At 42.9% G+C, this 22,299-nt stretch overlaps 1 protein-coding gene across 1 annotated transcript in view; it reads left to right on the forward strand.

The window, feature by feature from the left end:
• Positions 1–22,299, forward strand: part of BRINP2 (BMP/retinoic acid inducible neural specific 2) — a 143,071-nt gene that overhangs the window by 25,694 nt on the left and 95,078 nt on the right. The gene's annotated exons all lie outside the window — the stretch shown is intronic.

Consider the following 22,299-nt stretch of genomic DNA (forward strand, 5'->3'; position numbering starts at 1 on the left):
TCTTTCAAGTCTATTTACCCATCTGTCTCCTAGATCAGTCCCCATCCCTCAATCTTCTTCTCTTCCATGTATATTTCAAGTTTAGCTCTTTCTGCTTATGTCACACTTCCCTCCAATCTCTTTCCCTTGTTCTTTGTCAGCCAGCAAAAATCTCTCTCTCCTCATCTCCAAAACAGCCTACACACCATCTGTCGAGGTTGGCAGGCTCCTGTTCTCTCCTCTCTTTCTTCCCCTGGTGGGAGTCAGTCAAGAAAAGCATGTGGATCCCCTGTGAAGCAGCTATAGGCAAACTGGACCCATCTGATGGTTCCCTCTTCACTAATGATGGCAGTTTCACAGGATCGGAAGTGAGCCCTGGGTACCAGTCTGTCTACTTAGACCCAGGTGAAGAGATACACACAGGGTTAGGAGTGAACTCCAGGGTCAGACAGTTTTGGTTTCAGTTCTGGGCTCTACTAGTCCTGTGATCATGGGTGAGTCACTTAACACATATAAGCATCCTCATATAGAAAATGTATATGTGTCTCCTTCATAGGGCTTATGGTGAGGAGTTAATGAGATAATTCAGAGCTTACTTAGCACAGTCACCTGGCCGATAAATGTTAGCTTTAATTTTTGTGCTGTGATGCTGTGCTCAGTTGTGTCTGATTCTTTGCAACCCCATGGGCTATAGCCCGCCAGGCTCCTCTCTCCATGGGATTTCCCAGGCAAGAGTACTGGAGTGGGTTACCATTTCCTCCTCCAGGGGTCTTCCCGACCCAGGGATTGAACCTGTGTCTTCTGCATCTCCTGTATTGACTGGTGGATTCTTTACTACTGTGCTACCTGGGAAGCCCCTGCTCTTATTATTATGTCATCCCAAGCTGATAAGCCAAGTATTTCTCTCAACAGTTGAGAGAAATATTGAACACTTTCATATTGCAGAGGACCCTGGCTGTGTCAGTATCCAGAGAGCATTGTCCCTCCAGGAAACTATGTCTCTCTTGACTTTTTAGCCACAGAGTGGTAATTTACTAACCAAGGACCTCATTACTAAGAAGCCCTATCAAAATATGTTCTAATTGAACATTTGCACTTAGAGCATTTCTGGGGCTACATTTTAAAGAACAGCCAGGGTTTCAGTCATCAGGAAAGTGTTCTAATGGCACACTCTTGTTATCCAGAACTTTTCCTCTGGGTGATACACTGCTTAATACATTTCAAACTAAACTGGCTAAAACTCTGAGGAGGGGGACAAACTACAGTGGTCCTTAGGGACATAGGACTTAATGGCCTGGTGGCCCCTTTCTACATCTGGTTCACTTGATTCCTGTGTCTTTCACCTTTAATGTGTATAGAGGAAACCCAAATTGGAAACACCAAAAATTTTCAGTTCTCTAGCTGTATATTTTGAAGCAAACAGATCTACAGTGAATAACCCTTACAAAAATCAGGTCTATTTTCTATGGTATGAAGCATAATTAGTGCTTCTTATATTTTCTTTAATGCCTATCATGGTTTAATCTTACATTAAAAAATAGAAGACTATAATGAAAGACCATATTTCTTTCAAATAGTTTTGGAAGTGGCCTCGATCAATTGGAATAATGAAAATAATGGGGAAACAACTTTAAGTGTGGGATTCATGTTCACAGTAGAGCGATTATTCCAATAATTGCTCTGCTATGAGCTGAGATAATAGGGGTCTCCTGCAAACTTCATCTCCTCTCGTTACTTCTCATTTTTGATGGAGGTTCCTCAACCAGTCTTGCAAAGTTAAGTGTTCTGATTTGAACCTTCTTTAACATGGAAAGGGTAAACCTTTTGCAGCTGAGACAAGAGACTTGGCTTCTTTCACTGACAGCCCACTGCATATATCACCATGCCTCTCAGTATACTGATGGATCTCCACTTCAGCTGTGAATGGGTGGGCCTGGTAATTATCAAAGGATTAGTCTAAGAGGGAAGTGATTTGCAGAAATGGAGATGAGATTAGAGAGGCCCACTGTGAAAGCCGTCTGGTCCCAAACTCAGTCTAACATTTTCTTTTCTCTTACTGCAATGCCTGGGTCTGTGCATATGTGTTGCTTTGTGGAGAGGAAATGAGGCTATCCAAGCTCTACTCTTATTAAGAACATCACTCATGTCCCTGGTCCACCTGAGTTTCAGCTTTTATTACTACCACTGACCAGTGGCTGGACCTTATGCTCCACTTTGGATTATTTATAGTGGTGGGTCAGACATGAATAAATGCAATTCACAAAAATACTTATTTTGCCCAAGCCTTCCTAGAGATATCTCACTGGAGCCATGAAGATATCAGATCAGGATCAAAAGAGATCAGGTTTTACCCTGCTCAGCCAATAATCAGAAATGAATAAGCAATCAGATAACTGAAACTATAAGGTAAGCAAGTGAAGACTTTGAATAGCTTAAAAGCCAATTAGATTTAGGGATATCTAAGACCGCATAGCCCAAGAATAATGAAGATTTGATGAAATGGTAAGAGCCAGCCTGCAAAGGCTGTATGGTGAGCCCATTCCAGCAGATGTAACCTCCCAGAAATAGCCAACCACTGCCCATGTGAGACAGAAGAATCTTGGGAGAAGAAACCCACCTAGTCTGTGAAGTATAATCTCTTCACAAGATCAGTCTTGTGTTCAGATGCAGTGCAGTGAGGACTGGGGCAGGTTCTGGCCACCCTTTTCCTTCCTCCCCGTAGGTTTCAAAGTATGGATCTCAGTACAAGTGGTTCATTTCACCCACCTGGAAGACAAGAGCATGTGATGTGTGAAGCGAAGGGGCCAAACCTCCTCAGTAACTGTCATGTTTCCAAAGCAGTTTTGATCAACAATAACAAATGGCTGGATTTGAACAATTGCAAAGGATTACATGGGCTGTGAGGGGGAGGGATTAGAGAGACAATTAGACAAAATCATCTGTGTTATCTTATTGAAAGCAAATATCTGCCTTATGTTAATGGCATTTATAGGATCCACAGAAAGAATACTAATGGAATTATAGGGGACGTGGCCAGGAATGCCCAATAGGCGCCTATGATAATTCAATTAGAAGAACCTTCAGGAACCATATAATTGCATGAAATTCGTAGTTTCCTCTTTGTTGGGCAGTTTAACAAAAGCTTTATCAGTCTCTCTTTGCATGGGGAAGGAGATGAAAGTGTGTGCTTTCTTGAACTTGAGCCAGGCCACTAAAACATCCCTCAGGTAGAATATAACAGTGAGAACCTGGCCAGGTCCATCATGTGCCCTCTACAAAGGCAAGGTCTTTTCAGCAGACATTCTTGAGGAAGTTATAGAATGAATTGCATGCATGTCTTTCCTATCACATGATGAAACTGTGTTTAGCAAGTATTAGCCTGCCAATCCTGGAAGGAGAATCAGCTACTATCCACTCCAATCACCCTATTATTCAGGAGGCTACAAAAACTCAGGGGAGTAGCTTGTTCAAGGTCACAGAGCTAATTATGGATAAAAACTGCAACTAGAACCCAGATCCCACTCTTCCCAGGATATGACCCTAGATTTTTCCATACTGCTATTGCAATAGAAATGCTGGTGTTTGGCCTAGACAGAGTTTGACATGTAAAGAATATAGTGATGCTTATGAGATATTTAGTTATGTATCTTAATTATTTGGACCATGCAGAAAGGAATATCCCGTTGTTATTCAACAGAAGACACATGGGAGGGTTGTTTTTGTTTTTCTGTTTTCTCCAATAGCATTTTTGTGGTAACTTGTAGAAGACAAATTTTCTACTCTTCTTGATGCCCTAAAAATCTCTCTATCATATGACTTAGTCCTGCTTCTTTCCATAAACAGGATATTTTATTTTGCCTCTGTTTTGTCATCCACAATTCAAAGAGGATAGATAGTGGGGTTCTTTCCCCTAATATGTTTTTGAGAATCTAGGTCGAGATTGAGGACACTGTGCTATGTCCAATTCCACCTCACCAGGCTATCCAGGACTGGGTCACAAAGGAGTTGAGAAATAATCATTTGCCTGATATCAGGCAATAGGGATAAGACACATTCTCAATTTGCAGGCAGAATCTTGCGTATAACCACTTAGTGTATCAAATCTGCTTCTATCCCCTTTTGATTTTAATAAGCCTTCATTTTTCCCTCTCTCCTGAACAGCTACCCATGACTAAGAAGATTTAACTTTCTTTCCATACATATAGGAATGTCTTGTACATATTTGCATATGGATAGAAAAGGTAAGTTATGAGTATGTGTGAGCACGCCTGGATGTGAATACAGCATATGTCAATGCATCAAGAACTGTATTCCTCACTCTGATTTGTCCTCAAACAGCCTCTGATTCCCTTGAGAGGCTCATCACTAAATTAGAACATCTTGGATATCCTTTTAAAAATATCACATTTGGGCCCCATACCAAAGTATTTTCTAGTTCATTTGTTCAGTGTTTCATCAAACACCTTTCGGTCAGTTATCGTATGTCAAGCAATATGGCAGAACCTGAGGTATAAAATTTAGAAATGACATTCTCACTGTTATTGAGGTTACAGCCCAGGGTTTTTCTGAACATATCCCATTCATCTTCATTGTCATCTTTTTTATTCATCATATTTGGTTCTAAGTGACTTTTTATTTAAATATAAAATATTTCCTCAAAGGACAAATATTTGCCGCCATTAATTATATTTACAAGGATGTGCTTCAGGTTTTGGAAGCACTTCCAAAAGTGTTTTGGGTCATTGCCACATCCCTGGAATAAAGCAGTGTACTTAAGGGATTTCTTTGATGAGCTGCTGCTGCTGCTGCTGCTAAGTCACTTCAGTCGTGTCCGACTCTGTGCGACCCCAGAGACGGCAGCCCACCAGGCTCCCCCGTCCCTGGGATTCTCCAGGCAAGAACACTGGAGTGGGTTGCCATTTCCTTCTGCAGTTCATGAAAGTGAAAAGTGAAAGTGAAGGTGCTCAGTCGTGTCTGACTCTTTGCAACTCTATGGACTGCAGCCCACCAGGCTCCTCCACCCATGGGATTTTTTAGGCAAGAGTACTGGAGTGAGGTGCCATTGCCTTCTCCGTTTGATGAGCTAAATACTCATTTTAGATGGTTAAATTCTAGCATGTTTAGCAAACTATTGTTACTGTTTTATCTTATTTTTTAAACTATTTCATATCTTTAAATATTTATGTATGTCATTAGTTTTCATGCTTTTTTGACTGTACTGTACGAACTTCAGCTGAGAGTGCACACACATACACAACACTGATTCCAACAGGTCATGAAACAACACTCACCTTTACAAGGACGGGTGCTCTCTAATATTTTTCTTTTTTGTTTTTTTTAAGCCCTAACATAACCCACCAACTTAGTTCATGGGCCACTCGAGGCTCTTGACTGCAGTGTACAGTACTCAGTCTGACACTGTCCTTATTCTTTATTACATATATTTTAAACACTTCCCTAATACAATAGAGAATTATCACATTTATTCTCCAAACTTCCAACCTTCCAAAGTATCCTGGAAGTATCACCTTAAAAAACAGCTTTACTACACATTAGTACTTCTTTATTTATTATCTATCAATCAATGGATTGATCTATTGCTACTTCCCCTGTTTTTACCCTATTCTCGATTCCTAGGTGAAGAAAAGTGCGGCCGATGTACCACAATGACTTTTTTCTTTCTGTATTTGCCCCATCTCTGTGCTATATTTATTTCTATGCTGATAGTATTTTCTTATTTAAGCACTTAACAACTATATCAAAATAAGCATCCAATAGAGTTAGATTTACTGCTTAATAATGAATCCTTAATTATGCTATGTACTCAATCGCTCAGTTGTGTCTGACTCTTTGCGACCCTATGGACTATAGCCCATCAGGCTCCTCCGTCTGTGGGATTCTCCGGGCAAGAATACTGGAGTGTGTTGCCATTTCCTTCTCCAGAGGATCTTCCCGACCCAGGGATTGAACCGAGGTCTCCTGCATCGCAGGTGGATTCTTTACCAACTGAGCTATGAAGGAAGCTTAATTATGCTGGGTGAAAACTAATTGACATCTTTTCTTTTAACCTTTTGACCTCTGTCACCCATTTAAAACTAGTATTGTTATTCATTTATAGTTTAGTCTTAGGCCCACATACTCAGATGTGGCCCTGGGCGGACTTGCATAGGATAAAGCAGGTGCCCAGCGCCTTGTCCTCCCTTGCCGCATCCTCTCCTCTTCTGTGCCCACTCCTTCCCTCAAAGCACTGAGTCCTCCTCAGTTTCCTGCTTGATCTGGGTTTGAATCCTGATCCTTCCCTCACTGACTTTGTCTAAGCAAGTCATTTAACTGCTCTCAACTGAAGTTTCTTTAATCATACTATTGGGGAATTGTGAGTTGCTGACTTTGGGCAGAGTGAAGTCAAACCAACACCTGTAAGCAGGGGATGAGGTTAATCCGTGAAAAGCACCTAGGAGAGAGCCATGCCAGCTTAAGGTTGCCAAGGGGCAGAGCAGACATCACTGGCCAGCCATGGAACGAAGTGTCTCCAATGCCAAGTGGAGAAAAATATTTGGAATCCAAGTCCTAGATGAGCAGCAGAGATGGCTTATAGGTAGCATTGTTAATAGCAGATCGGCCAAGAGCAAAAAAAAAAAAAAACAACCCCTGGCAGATGGCATTTTGCTGATTTGTTGCTTCTTTTAAAAGGGTTTGGTGTGTACCCCCCTCTCCAGGCTGTTGCCTCAAAGCATTTGTAAAGAATAATGATACCTTCCTCACTGGGTTATTTTAAGATTTTGATGACACACTGAGTATGAAAGTGCTTTGAAAACTGTAAAGTGCTCTACAAATGCTAATTTCTCTATTTACCCCTTTTCAAAACTGTTCAAAGCTGGCAATTTATATTGGGATAAGAGAAAGAAGTTTATGGTCAGGAGTAGAAGACTGATAATTGTGAATGAAATGCACATTTTAGTAGATGCATTCTCCCAGCTTGTTTGTTTCCAACTCAGGCTATTCATTAGAATCACCTGATGAACTCTGACGCTTTACCGGTGCCCAGGGCCTCCACCCAGAGATTCTGCACTGCTTCGTCTGGGGAGGGGCTCAAGTAGCACCGTGGTATAAAAGGTGCTTCTAATATGTTGCCATAATTGAGAACCCCTGTCAAAAGAGGAAGTCTCCTGTGTTAGAATTGAGGGGAAAACCTAAATGATAACCAGACAGCTGTTCTTACGGAGTCCAGGCAACCCTGCATAGATTATCACAAATGCACGGGACTCTGCATCAATTTCTTCAATAAAAATATATTCACTGGGCAGCTGGTCTGTGTCACACATATTCTGGGAAATCAAAGGTAAATAATACAAAATTCCTATCCTTAAGCAGTTCAGTCTGTGGAAGACGTAGGCTTTTGTGTAAGTTGTAAATAGTTACGATTCCATGTGATAAGTTCCGGAGAAGGCAATGGCACCCCACTCCAGTACTCTTGCCTGGAAAATCACATGGACGGAGGAGCCTGGTGGGCTGCAGTCCATGGGGTCGCTAAGAGTCGGACACGACTGAGCGACTTCACTTTCACTTTTCACTTTCATGCATTGGAGAAGGAAATGGCAACCCACTCCATGTTCTTGCCTGGAGAATCCCAGGGATGGGGGAGCCTGGTGAGCTGCTGTCTATGGGGTCGCACAGAGTCAGACACGACTGAAGTGACTTAGCAGCAGCAGTGATAAGTTCTATAATGAGGTTGGGAGGCTACAGGTGTAAGACTGCATATTCTACTAGGAAATATCAGGAAAGCTTTTCCGCAAGTGTGAAGCAGAAACTGAGTGATGAAAAACGTACAATTTTGCCAGACAGAATAATTATAACTAGCATTCATTGGGCAATTAGCATAACCAGTCACTGCTTTGAACAACTTATGTTTGGGCTTCTCTGGTGCCTCAGAATGCCAGTTCTGCACACATCTCCAAGGCCACATGTGTGCAGGCACTCGATCCCTGCTCTGTGGGGGACCAGCCTTACTGGATCTCATGGACAGACCTGGAGAACATTGTGGGAGCGGGGGCATCTCCTGGGGAGGACATGCATCCAGACCAAACAGGCCCATGTTCAAGGCTTCCTGGCCTCAAGCCATAGACCTGGGCTCCCAGAGCCGCCTTCTTGAGAGCCAGGGATCCCTCTGAGTACCCCCTGGTACATCCACCTGCCACCTCCCTTAGTAATCTGCCTGCAATGCAGGAGACCTGGGTTCAACCCCTGGGTTAGGAAGATACCCCTTGGAGAAGGGAATGGCTACCCACTCCAGTATTCTTTCCTGGAAAATTCCATGAACAGAGGAGCCTGGCAGGCTATAGTCCATGGGGTTGCAGAGAGTTGGACATGACTGAGTGACTTTCACACACACAATCATTCTGATGACAAACTTAGGAGGTAGGTGCTAATATTTGCCTCATTTTATTATAGGGAAGTGGTTTTTCTAGATGCAGTGCCTCCAACAGCAGCAGCAGAGCATCTCTATGGACCTCGAAAGAAATGCAAGCTCTCAGTCCCCTTCCACCCCAACCTATTCACTGGTCTGTTCTCTGGGTGTGCTTCAGTAACTTGTGTTTTAATAAGCCCTCCAGCTGATTCTGATGCACTTACATTCTGGAAAACTGCGGCCATAGGGAAACTAAGATACAGATTAAATAACCTGCTCAGAGTCACTCAGAGACTAAATGGCAGAAGGATTCAAAGCCAGGTGGCCTGGCACAGGGTCCCCACTCTTAACTTCCGTGCTGAAAGCAAAATCCTCAGTCCTACTGTGGACTGAATTGTGTCCTCCCCAAATTCATGCATTGAGATCTTAACCCCTAACGTGAATATATCTGGAGAGAGCATCTTTCAGTTCAGTGCAGTCGCTCAGTTGTGTCTGACTGGACTGTAGCACGCCAGGCCTCCCTGTCCATCACCAACTCCCAGAGCTTACTTAAACTCACGTCCATCGCGTCAGTCATGCTATCCAACCATCTCATCCTCTGTCGCCCCCTTCTCCTCCTGCCTTCAATCCTTCCCAGCATCAGGGTCTTTTCCAATGAGTCGGTTCTTCGCATCTTTAGGAGGACGTTAAGAGTAAATGAAATCATAGGGTGGAGCTCTAATATCATAGGACTGTGGCCTTATAAGAAGAGACAAAAATCTCCCTTCTCCTTCCTTCCCTCCCTCTCTCCCTTCTCTCCCTCCCCAACCTCTCTCTGCCCTGTGTGAGGACACAGAAAGAAGATGGCATCTGCCAGCCAGGAAGGGGCCTCTCAACAGAACCCAGCCATGCTGATACTCTGATCTTAGATTTAAAATTTCTGTTCTTTTTTTTTCCTAATTTTATTTTATTTTTAATCTTTACATAATTGTATTAGTTTTGCCAAATATCAAAATGAATCCGCCACAGGTATACATGTGTTCCCCATCCCGAACCCTCCTCCCTCCTCCCTCCCCATACCAACCCTCTGGGCCGTCCAGTGCACCAGCCCCAAGCATCCAGCATCGTGCATCGAACCTGGACTGGCAACTCGTTTCCTACATGGTATTTTACATGTTTCAATGCCATTCTCCCAAATCTTCCCACCCTCTCCCTCTCCCACAGAGTCCATAAGACTGTTCTATACATCAGTGTCTCTCTTGCTGTCTCATATACAGAGTTATTGTTACCATCTTTCTAAATTCCATATATATGCGTTAGTATACTGTATTTATGTTTTTCCTTCTGGCTTACTTCACTCTGTATAATAGGCTCCAGTTTCATCCACCTCATTAGAACTGATTCAAATGTATTCTTTTTAATGGCTGAGTAATACTCCATTGTGTATATGTACCACGGCTTTCTTATCCATTCATCTGCTGATGGACATCTACAAATGGGACCTAATTAACCTTAAAAGCTTCTGCACATCAAAGGAAACTATTAGCAAGGTGAAAAGACAGCCTTCAGAATGGGAGAAAATAATAGCAAATGAAGCAACCGACAAACAACTAATCTCAAAAATATACAAGCAACTCCTACAGCTCAACTCCAGAAAAATAAACGACCCAATCAAAAAATGGGCCAAAGAACTAAATAGACATTTCTCCAAAGAAGACATACAGATGGCTAACAAACACATGAAAAGATGCTCAACATCACTCATTATCAGAGAAATGCAAATCAAAACCACTATGAGGTACCATTTCACACCAGTCAGAATGGCTGCGATCCAAAAGTCTACAAATAATAAATGCTGGAGAGGGTGTGGAGAAAAGGGAACCCTCTTACACTGTTGGTGGGAATGCAACCTAGTACAGCCACTATGGAGAACAGTGTGGAGATTCCTTAAAAAACTGGAAGTAGAACTGCCTTATGATCCAGCAATCCCACTGCTGGGCATACACACTGAGGAAACCAGAAGGGAAAGAGACACGTGTACCCCAGTGTTCATCGCAGCACTGTTTATAAAATTTCTGCTCTTTAAACCACCCACCTTATGATATTCTGTCATACTTCCACCCAGGAAGAGGGAACATTGTATGGGAAGGAGCAAAAATAAGAGAAAGCCTGAAATTTCCCAAAGCATACAGGAATAGGAGGGGAGAGAAGGTGTTGGACAAGGGGCCCAGGATGGAGAATGATGTGTGATGAAAACTAAGGCTTGAGGGACTGAGGTCAGATACTGAAGGCCCTTGTATGTAAGGGAAATGTGTTTCCACTTTTTCATAGGAACAATGATGAACCACTGAGTTTAAGTAGATCAGATTTGCATTTTAGGACACTATCAGGAGAGAAGTGTATGGATAGGTATATGGTGATTTGAGGGGTAGATTGATGCATTAGGAAAATCCTGTCTCACTCCAGGTTCAAAGCAAAGCAAGCATAAAGTCATAGAAATTTGGGTCTAAAGTTTAAATATAAGATAAACTGAGATTAAGATGCCTATAGGAAATGTATATATAAACATATATGTGTGTAACATATAAACAGATCTACATATTGATTTATATGAATATGGATGGGAGAAAGTTGCTTAAAGATGCACACAGTAAGTTGTTCATATTTCTTGTTCAGACTAGAGAAATTGGAGAGGGAAGGAAAAATAATGACTATTTCCTCATATCTCTGCATTATACTTGTTGCAATGAGCATGCAGTCCCTAATTAATTTTTTAACAAACCTAATAATGATCACATGCAGAGACGTCCATGTGGTTCTAGAGCTCAGGTGTGAGAGCTTGGCTCGAGGCGTAAATTGGGGTGACGTGGCTGAAGGGGTATCAGTGAAGACTGTGGGAGTTGAACAGCCTTGGAACTGAGCAGAAAAGTCCTCTAAGAATGACAGGCGGGGACCTACCCTGTATAAAGCCTGGTGAGGAAAGCGTGGGAGCCTAGAAGGAGTTCAGAGAAGGGACGCCGGAAGAGTCCATGACCCCAGGGAAGCAGACTCGTCCTCCCCGGGGTCCCCCCAGCCTTCTTGCCAGGTCACATGTGCTCACACAGCCACTTAAGAGCTGAAGTTTGAAAGAACATGTGTTCACAAGGGGAGCAACGTCAGCACAGTACTGGGAGAGCCAGATGAGCCCTGTGAAACACCCTTGAAATCGGTGAGTTAGAAGGTTTCTGAGTCAAAAGAAAAGTCATGGTTAGTTTTTATTTTCTTCTCTGTCATTTCTCATCTGATATCCCCTTTCTTAATCCTAAAAGAAATGCACACTCATAGGTGTACAAACACATTTCATTCACACCTAGATTCACATGAACGGGGTATCCTAGTTTTGGTCCTGAGGTAATATTTTAGGAAAGAAAAAAAAAACACCCTTAGATATTTTTCTTATTGTAAGATAGGGACGGGGGGTATAAGTAAGTGTATATAAAGATCTTTCATGCTTACTGTATTGTTGAAGTCATAAACTTTTAGTCTTGGCAGCGTGATCGTTCTCTCAGAGACAGGAGGAAGAAGCGTGAGGAAAATCAATGGCCTGTTAACAGCAGGGCGGTGGTTTCTGCTCCCAACTTTGGTCACGTGCGTGGGAGCACTTTTCTGTTTGCCTCTTAAAGAGCAAATTTGCACAGCATGAGACCAGGAGAGAGAAGGACTGTTGTCAGCTCCTCCAAAGCCCAAGTCAACAGAGGTGAGAGGAGATTGGAGGGCTACCACCCCTTGCCTGGATGTCCCAGACAGACTGGAATGAGGGCTTTTAAGGATTCAGCCCCACAGATCATTGCTCACAGCGTTTGATCTGGTTTCCTTGTATTCATCAGCTCTCCATCACACTCCAGCTGAAGCCCTTTCCCTCATCTTTCTTTGGGGAGATACAAAAATGACAGCATTTTCAGGGTAAAAAGTGCTTCTTAGCATTCTGATTCTTAAATTTTTGTCGAGATTGAGAAATTTGGGATGCAGGCATGTCCCAAGATTGTTTTGTTGATGTTGTTGCATGAAAGCAGAGTAAGAAAGAGACTTAAGGATACTTTATTTTTTTTAATGCACTGAATCCTAGAACATGGCCAGATTCCTTTTTTTCCTTATTCTCTCAAACCAATCAATGTATCAGTGCATACCAATGGCTCCACATGTGAGATATGGAGAAGATCTGACCGTTTTTCACCATATCCACAGCTGTAATCATCTTTTGCCTGGCCAATTGTCCTGACCTCTGAACAGGTCTCTGCTCCACCAAGGGCATCCTAGAAGTTACTCTCTATAGAGCAGCTGGAACAAGACTGGTAAACAGAATGTTATACTCAGATTTCAGCTCGAGTCCTTACAGAGTCTACACGATCTAGTTGGCTGTTGCCTCTCTGACCTTGCGTTCTCCTACTTTCTCATCCCCTCTCTGTGCTATAGCCCCTCTGGCCTCTTTGCTGTTCCCCTAGCTGCCAAAGAGAGCTCCTGCTGCTCTCACTGTTACCTGGGCCTGGCATGCTTTTATCCTCAAATGCCCTCGCTTGCTTTGAATCTTTGTTCAAATACCCTATTACTCAACTTGTTGTTGTTGTTCAGCCACTCAGTTGTGTCTGACTCTTTGTGACCCCATGGACTGCAGCATAACAGGCTTCCCTGTCCTTCACTATCTCCTGGAGTTTGCTCAAACTCATGTCTATTGAATCGATGATGCCATCCAGGCATCTCATCCTCTGATATCCCCTTCTCCTCCTGCCCTCAATCTTTCCCAGCATCAGGGTCTTTTCCATTGAGTTGGCTCTTTGCATCAGGTGGGCCAAAGTATCGGAGCTTCAGCATCAGTCCAATGATTCAGGGTTGATTTCCTTTAGAACTGGCTGGTTTGATCTGCTTGCTGTCCAAGGGACTCTCAAGAGTCTTCTCCAACACCACAGTTCGAAAGCATCAATTCTTCAGTTCTCAGCCTTCCTTATGGTCTAACCCTCACATCTGTACATGACTACTAGTAAAACCATAGCCTTGACTAGATGGACCTTTGTTGGCAAAGTGATGTCTCTGCTTTTGAATACACTGTCTAGGTTATTCATAGCTTTTCTTCCAAGGAGCAAGCACATTTTAATTTCATGGCTGCAGTCACCATCTGCAGTGATTTTTTTGGCCATGCCAGGTGGCATGTGGGATCTTAGTACCCTGACCAGGGATCCAATCCATGCCCCCTGCATTGGAAGCATGGATTCCTAACCACTGCACCACTAGAGAAGTCCCTTTCATGACTTTTTCAGGGCAAACTTTGTACAGCATGAGACCAGCAGAGATTAAAAAAAAAAAAACAAAAAACTTTCTCTATATAAAACAGCAACCCTCACTGGTGTTCCCTATCCCCTTGTCCTGCTTTAGTCTGCATATAATTGTTATTACCTGATCCGTTGTGTGTGTATTTGTTGATATGCTTGCTGAGTGTACCCTTGCCTATTAGAGTGCAAATTAAGGAAGTAGTTGATTAGTACTTTGCATTTAACAATTAGTAGGTATTTTATGGGATAAATATAAGCTACAAAAATATTTGTTGTGCCTCATAGTGTATAACGTAGGTGTTGAATAGAACTTAGATATTCAAGAGTTCTAGAAGCCTAAATTTATGATGATATATCTGTACTTTCAGATTATTTTCTCCTAACTTGTCCCTCATTTAATTAGGATCAGCATAAACAGGAGTCTTTCAGCTTAATCCATCAGATCTAAGGGACTATTTCTTTAATAAAAGAGAAGGTGTAATATGTCTTCAGTTTTCTTCTGAGAACCTAAAACAGTTTTCTTCCCTGTTATAGGAAGTCAGAGACTTTGCATTGCATTGTACCTCTTGGCAGCCCCCATGATAACTAACACATTACCTTATGTGCAGTTGGTTGTCATTAAAAATAGTTTGCTTGAAGAGTAAAAATTATTGGCTCTTTGTCTGGTTGTAGTTAGTTTTCCCCAAAGCCTATGGCATGTCTAGAACTCCCACGCTTGAATCTGGAATGAAGGTCAGTCTTATAAACTTTGATCTAATCAGGATGCATTGAGATGAAATTAGAGCCAGTGCTCTAAACAAAAGTCACATCCAATTTATGTCCATTCATTCAGGGAACATTTAAGTGCCTATTATGTATTAGTTAATATGCTAAGTACTGGAGAAAAATGATGAGCCCAAAGGAGTCACACTAGCCTTCATGGAACTTACAGACTAACTGGGGGGACAGACCTTGATGAAACAATGATGCAAACAGTTATGTAAAGTCATAGTTCGTAAGTGCTATGAGCAAAAGAGACATGATGCTGCAGGAGGCTATAATTAGGAATTTGATCCTGATAGGGAGATTTAAGGAAGGCTTCCTTAAGGAAGTGAATTGACTAAGAATTAGAACAGAGCCTTCGAGGTAGAGGCAACATGAGGTACAAATGCCCCCTGGTTGAAGGACATTGGACGGGTCTGGGGTCCTAAAGAAGGTCTGCATGGTGGGTGTATGGAGCAGGATAGAACATATGAGGCTGGAGATGTGGGTGAGGCCAGGTCTTTCATAGCTTCCCAGGTTGTTTTAATAATTTCTTAAACATATATCTAAAGAGTGATGGGAAGCCATGGAATGATTGATATGTTTGGGGGTTGAGAGTAAGGAGCTGCATAACAAATTACCCCAAATCTAGTGACTTAAACAAACTCACATTAATAATTCCACAGTTTGCACAGGTTGGGAATCTGAGCATGACTTAGCCAGATTCTCTGCTTAGGGTCTCCCAAGTCTACAGTCAGGGTGTTGTTGATCTGGCTACATTGTTACCTAGAAGCTCAGGTAGGAAAGAATCCACTTCCAAGTGCTTTCAGTGTGATAACAGAATGTATTTCCTGGCAGTTACAGGTCTGAAGACCCTAGTTTCTTACTGGCTGTCAGCTGGAGGCTGCCCTCCGATCCCTGCCCCATGGTCCTGCAGAGGCAGTTCAGGATATGGTTGTTTTCTTCTTCAAAGCTGCAGAAGAATCTCTTCTCTCTGCTAATGTGGAGTCTTACATAATACACTGTAATCATGAGAATGACAGCCTGTTCTCTTTGCTGCATTCTACTGGTTAGAAATAAATTACAGATCCTCCCTGTACTCAAGGGGAGGGAGTGACATAAGAGTATGACTCCTCGGGGGCCACCTTAGAGTGCGTCCACCATAGGAAGGAAAAAGAGAGTGACAAACATTCAGATCTGAGTTCCAAAGAATAGCAAGGAGAATTAAGAAAGCCTTCCTCAGTGATCAATGCAAAGAAATAGAGGAAAACAACAGAATGGGAAAGACTAGAGATCTCATCAAGAAAATTAGAGCTACTAAGGGAACTTTTCATGCAAAGAAGGGCACAATAAAGGACAGAAATAGTATGGACCACACAGAAGCAGAAGATATTAAGAGATGGCAAGAATACACAGAATAACTATACAAAAAAGATCTTCATGACCCAGATAATCACGATGCTGTGGTCACTCACCTAGAGCCAGACATCCTGGAATGTGAAGTCAAGTGGGCCTTAGAAAGCATCACTACAAAGCTAGTGGAGGTGATGGAATTCCAGTTGAGCTGTTTCAAATCCTCAAAGATGATGCTGTTAAAGTGTTGCACTCAATATGCCAGCAAATTTGGAAAACTCAGCAGTGGCCACAGGACTGGAAAAGGTCAGTTTTCATTCCAATCCCAAAGAAAGGCAATGCCAAAGAATGTTCAAACTATGATACAATTGTACTCATCTCACACACTAATAAAGTAATGCTCAAAATTCTCCAAGCCAGGCTTCAGCAATAAGTGAACCGTAAACTTACAGATGTTCAAGCTGGATTCGAAAAGGCAGAGGAACCAGAGATCAAATTGCCAACATTTGTTGGATCATCGAAAAATCAAGAGAGTTCCAGAAAAGCATATATTTCTCCTTTATTGACTATGCCAAAGCCTTAGACTGTGTGGATCACAACAAACTGTGGAAAATTCTTCAAGAGATGGGAATACCAGACCACCTTACCTGCTTCCTGAGGAATCTGTATGCAGGTCAAGAAGCAACAGTTAGAACTGGACATGGAACAACAGACTGGTTCCAAATAGGAAAAGGAGTATGTCAAGGCTGTATATTGCCACCCTGCTTATTTAACTTATATGTAGAGTACATCTTGAGAAATGCTGGACTGGAAGAAGCACAAACTGGAATCAAGATTGCCAGGAGAAATATCAGTAACCTCAGATATGGAGATGACACTACTCCTATGGCAGAAAGCAAAGAAGACCTAAAGAGCCTCTTGATCAAAGAGGAGAGTGAAAAAGTTGGCTTAAAACTCAACATTCAGAAAACGAAGATCATGTCATCTGGTCCCATCACTTCATGGCAAATATGGTGAAAACAGTGACAGACTTTATTTTGGGGGACTCCAAAATCACTGCAGATGGTGACTGCAGCCATGAAATTAAAAGACACTTGCTCCTTGGAAGGAAAGCTATGACCAACCTAGACAGCATATTAAAAAGCAGAGGCATTACTTTGCCAACAAAGGTCTGTCTAGTCAAAACTATGGTTTTTCCAGTAGTCTTGTATGGATGTGAGAGTTGGACTATAAAGAAAGCTGAGCGCTGAAGAATTGATGCTTTTGAACTGTGGTGTTGGAGAAGACCCTTGAGAGTCCCTTGGACTGCAAGGAGATCCAACAGGTCTGTCCTAAAGGAAATCAGTCCTGAATATTCATTGGAAGGACTGATGCTGAAATTCCAATACTTTGGTCACCTGATGCAAAGAACTGACTCATTTGAAAAGCACCTGATTCTGGGAAAGATTGAAGGCAGGAGAAGGGGACAACAGAGGATGAGATGGTTGGATGGCATCACCGACTCAATGGACATGAGTTTGAGTGAGCTCCAGGAGTTGGTGATGGACAGGGAAGCCTGGTGTGCTGCAGTCCATGGGGTCACAAAGAGTCAGACATGACTGAGTGAACTGAACTGAACTGAAACCTACCAACCAATAACTATATTTGGTATATATCTATCTCTTTGGAGTTCTTTTTTAAACAAGTACACATTATTTTTTAACAGAATAATAATCTGCATACTGGCTTATAATTTATGTTTTTCACTTAATATATCCTGTGCAATTTTCCATATCATTAAATATTCCTACAGAGTACACTTTTAAATGGTCACATTTTACTGAATTGTATGGATAAGCCATAATTTGTTCAAGCATATCTATCATTTGACATTTAGGTTGTTTTGAGTTTTCCACTATTATTAAAATGACAGTATAAAATAAAAGACATAATTGTGAATATAAGGGGTCACAAAAGCACTCAAGATTTGGGGTCTAATTTAGGAGTAAGACACAGGTAAAGAGCAGCTTTATTTCTGAAAGAGTTTGTAGAGAATGTGGCCTAGATCTGGAACCAAATCAGGAATAGACAACACAAGCCTTCCCATTGCAACCTCTCCAAACTAACCACCATGCCACAGAAGCAGAGCCTGCTCTTGCTAACTTATTGGAAGATGTGCTCAGTCACTCAGTCATGTCCCACTCTTTGAAGCCCCGTGGACTGTAGCCTATGAGGTTCCTCTGTCCATGGAATTTTCCAGGCACGAATCCTGGAGTGGGTTTCCACTTCCTACTCCAGGGGATCCTCCTGACCCAGGGATCGAACCTATGTCGCTGGTGTCTCCGGCACTGGCAGGCAGATTCTTTACCACTAGTGCCACCTGGGATGGAACAGGCATAATGCACATCCCCTGCAGGCAAACAGGAAGTCTAGAATTAACAGGGCCAGAGCAGCTCTGTTCTTCTCTCAAAATCACAGTACAAACAATCCCTGGAGGGTACTTCTCTTGTTGAAGTCTTCCCCGTATGTGATAGCTAGCTTTCAAGACAGCCTCCAGAGATTCTCATTTCTGCTGTCCACCCCCTTTTTGTGCATCCCCCTCCCACAGGGTATCAGGCTTGGTCTCCATGAACAATAAACACAGCAGAGATGATGGGGTGTGACTTGCCAGGCTAGCTCATAAAAGGCATTACAGCTTGTGCCTTGCTTTCTTTTGGATCATTCACTCTGAGGAGAGCTGGCTCTCACGTTGTGAGGATCCTCAGTCTCCCTGTGGAGAGGTCTGTATGAGAAGGAACAGAGGCCTCCAACCACAGCCAGCATCAACCAAGCTGCCAGCCTTGAAAATGACGCTACTTAGGCACGGAGACTGAATCCCCAGTCAAGCCTTCAGATGCCTGTAGCCTTAGCTGATATCATGACTACAGCCTCACAAGAGACCCAGAGCCAGAACCACCCAAATTCCTGACCCACAAACATTGCATGAGATAGTAAATTTTTAAAAAATTGTTTTCAGCCACTAAGTTTTCTGATCATTTGCTACACAGTAATAGATCATTAATATACTTTGGAAACATAAATGGCTCTTTCTCTCTTTCAATTGCCAACCAATAAATATCTTGGTAGCTGAATCTTTCTGCATATTTTTGAAATAACTGTCTAGATGTAGACTTGCTAGATGGAAGGAAATGCAGAATTCCAGTGTTATATGGTTAAATCTTAAATGTGCTCTTTTAGACATCACGGCATTGGCCTTAAAGTGTGTGGTCATGCCATCACTACTCTGTTCCCCTTCGCACAGCTGCCAGCAGGACTGTGTCTTTGTTTTCTGTGTGGAGAGATTGGGATGGGAACAGGAGGAAGGACAGAACAATGACAGGAGCCCCCAAAAGGTTTAAGGGAAGCAAGAAGTGTCCTAGGGCATGTGGTGACTTTTGGAGGATTACCTTTGTAAATATATCAGAAAGATATCTGTTTACGTATGCTGTGTGTGGCAACAGTGAAAAATGAGACTTGATGCACTGACAGAAGTATTTGGAGTGTTAGATAGATGGAAATGCAGAATTCCTGGAAAGAAGAAAAAGGACAGATGCAGAGCCCAGGAAAGGGATGCGTGGAGAGAAGAGAGAGGAGGCAAGAATAAAAGAAACAAAGAGCCCCACAGCAATAGATAACACATATGGTGTTCGAGTTAGAGGAAGACATAACTACCACAGGGAGAGGGAGCTTTCAGCTAATGATCCCACCCATAGCAAGCTGCTCCTGTTTATGGGCAGGAAGCTATAAAGTTCCAACGGTAGCAGCCTCATGCTTTTCAAAGGCCTAATTTTAGAATACTCTTGATAATGCCCCAGGAGTTGCTAGATCTGAATTAAAAACTCCAGGTCCTTCCCTCCCCCTTTTCTAAATAAAGGCTTATTGATTTACTAATGGCCTTTACATCCTGCTGAAAACAACCCTGTAGAAGAAGAAAGATGTTACCTAGACCCTGGAGTGGCTAATAGCCTGGAAAAACCCAAATCGCAGGTAGACAGAAGATAGGGTCTGAGAAAACTCAGCACCTGAGACAAAAGGAGGGGAGAAATGCAGGGTAGGAAGAGGCTTTGGCAGGGAAGAGTGGGGCTGCTGAGATAAGGCTTATGCTAGGATCCAAATATGTAAGGACAGGCATGTGGAAGTCCCGTGTGGATAATGGGGTCCCTCGAGGGTTTGTTGAAACCATAGGTTTGTCAGAAGGGTGGGGTGCAGTGAAGGGTCCCTGGGCTGAGTGGCAAAGGCCTGTCTTGATTCTAATCTCAGATCTCCCCGCAACAGGCCACATAAGCGGACTCCTTGTAACCAACCCTGGCCTCTGGTGTTCCTCTGTGAAGCAAAGGGCCTTTTGTCAAGTCTAGAATCCCAGTGTTCACTTCAGCAGCACATACACTAAAATTAGAATTCCAAATATCAGTTGCTAATGTGGTAGCCATCTTCCTGGGATTTTTTTCTACCTGTATCATTAAGGTTTTTGTTTTGTTTTTCCTGTTGTTTCCTTTTTGCCACTCCCTAAAGAAAGCTGATTTTCAGGGCTGAGAATTAGAATAGATCCTGGTGGCTCAGATGGTAAAGAATCTGCCTGTAATGCAGAAGAACCCTGTTTCAATCCCTGGGTCAGGAAGATCCCCTGGAGAAGGAGATAGCAACCCATTCCAGTATTCTTGCCTGGAGAATTCCATGGATGGAGGAACCTGGCGGGCTTTAGTCCATGGGGTCGCAAAGAGTCAGACATGACTGAGTGACTAACACTTCCACTTTTTTTTCACTGAATGGTTGGAGGATGACCGAAAGTGAGGGGATCAGGAAGCTGGATTTGGAGGAAGAGGCAGGAACAACTAGGGGAGGCAGAAATTCAGGCACAGGCGGACAGAGAAGTCAGGCAGAGGGGCCATGAGGGAGAAAGGGGCTGAGGGGTTACAACCTGTCCTCTGGTGCTAGACAGCCCACCCTGGCCATAAGATGCTGACACCTTGAGAAATTACTAGATCTCTTTAGCTCCAAATTTCCTCATCCATAAAAAGGAAATAACAGAACACAATGCTATTTATTGTCCTGCGGATCAAATGAGACAGTGTCTGTAAAGCAATGAACACAACATCTGGCACCCAGTTAGTACTCAATAAGTAGTTGCCACAGGTACTAAAAAGTCTCTCCAGTTTGGAGATTGCAAACTTGGGGCACGTTTGCAGAAGTCAAACTTAATGATGTCCGTGGGCTGGGGCACAGGGCTGTTTGTGTGTAGGTTCGAGAGCTATGTGCTGACAATTTAAGGAGTGATAGTTCTGTGTCTCTGAGATAAACTGAACAAACAAAAGTTTGAAGATGAGTATTTTAAGAAGTGTGCTTGCCATCCCCTCTCCACAGTGTGGTAGCAAGTATGACCCATTAACTGCTGATAACTGCCCTCCAGAGAAGTACTGAATCTATAAACCACGCAAGTGACTCTTTGGGCCCTCCTCCACCATGTTCTATATTTGCACCATAGATTCAGATGTTTTAATCCTGGCAAGCTCAGGGGACTCTGCTCTTGGGGTGTATCGATGGTACCCAGCATTGTCCTTCATGATCAGACAAATTTATCTCTCTTTTCCTTTGCCCTTTGAGTTTTCTTGTATATGGTCCCTACTTCTGTGCAACTGTGCCATGTCACAGAGAGGGAGGCTTAATTGTCATTCTGAAGGCAAAGGGAAAATATAGGACCTGAAAAGGCTTGACCGCATAGGTTGTGTTCCTTTCAACAATGCAGGATGCCATTCGCTTAGACCACGACGTGCGTGGTGTGTCTTGGTGTGGTACAAGGTCAGTCTGAACTACAGTATGGGATAGTCTCACTGGGGAGAAAAGGGTTCTACATCAGGATGAAAAAAAACAAAACACCAAAACCCAGGAACTGGGAGCATCTTTCATTGAAACTTCAGGGGACAGTGAGCACAGAAAGCATATGGGTAATTGCTCCCCAGGTCTTCCATGCCAGCTGTGATGTCAGGAGGGCAGTTTCAGCCTTTGGACAGCTCATTAGGGCAGGGCATGAGGATGGATTGGCTGAGATAGAAAGCCCTGAACTGCTGAATCACCAACCCGAGTTCCAGGAGCTGCCAAGGCCATCCCCACAGTCTGTCTGGCTGAGGACTGAACAAGCCTGATGAGGCTGGGGAGTTGGCAAAATGTCAAGGGTGGTGGAGCCAGTTAAGAGCTGAAGGAGCGACATTTGTGAATGAGTGTGATGAATCGTTTCTGTTTGTTTCCACTAAACCCCAGCTCCGCCTCACATTAGTGGAGCAACCGAGTGTGAGGAGCTGAGATGGTTGGAAATGGAAGGTTTGTCGGTCCAGCTGTTCTAATTGGTGGTTGAAGCTTTCAAGTCAGAACAGCTAAGACTTGGGTCTCACATAGATACGTGATGAGAAAAATGGAGACAGAAGTTCTCTTGATGCCTTGTACTCAATTTTTCTAACTAGGAAAAGTTTTTTTTTTTTTTTCTGATTATACAACTCATGCATTGTTTTGTAGAAACTTTGGAAAAAC

Source organism: Bos indicus x Bos taurus, chromosome 16 (genome assembly GCF_003369695.1).
Source record: "Bos indicus x Bos taurus breed Angus x Brahman F1 hybrid chromosome 16, Bos_hybrid_MaternalHap_v2.0, whole genome shotgun sequence".
Lineage (NCBI taxonomy): Eukaryota > Metazoa > Chordata > Mammalia > Artiodactyla > Bovidae > Bos > Bos indicus x Bos taurus.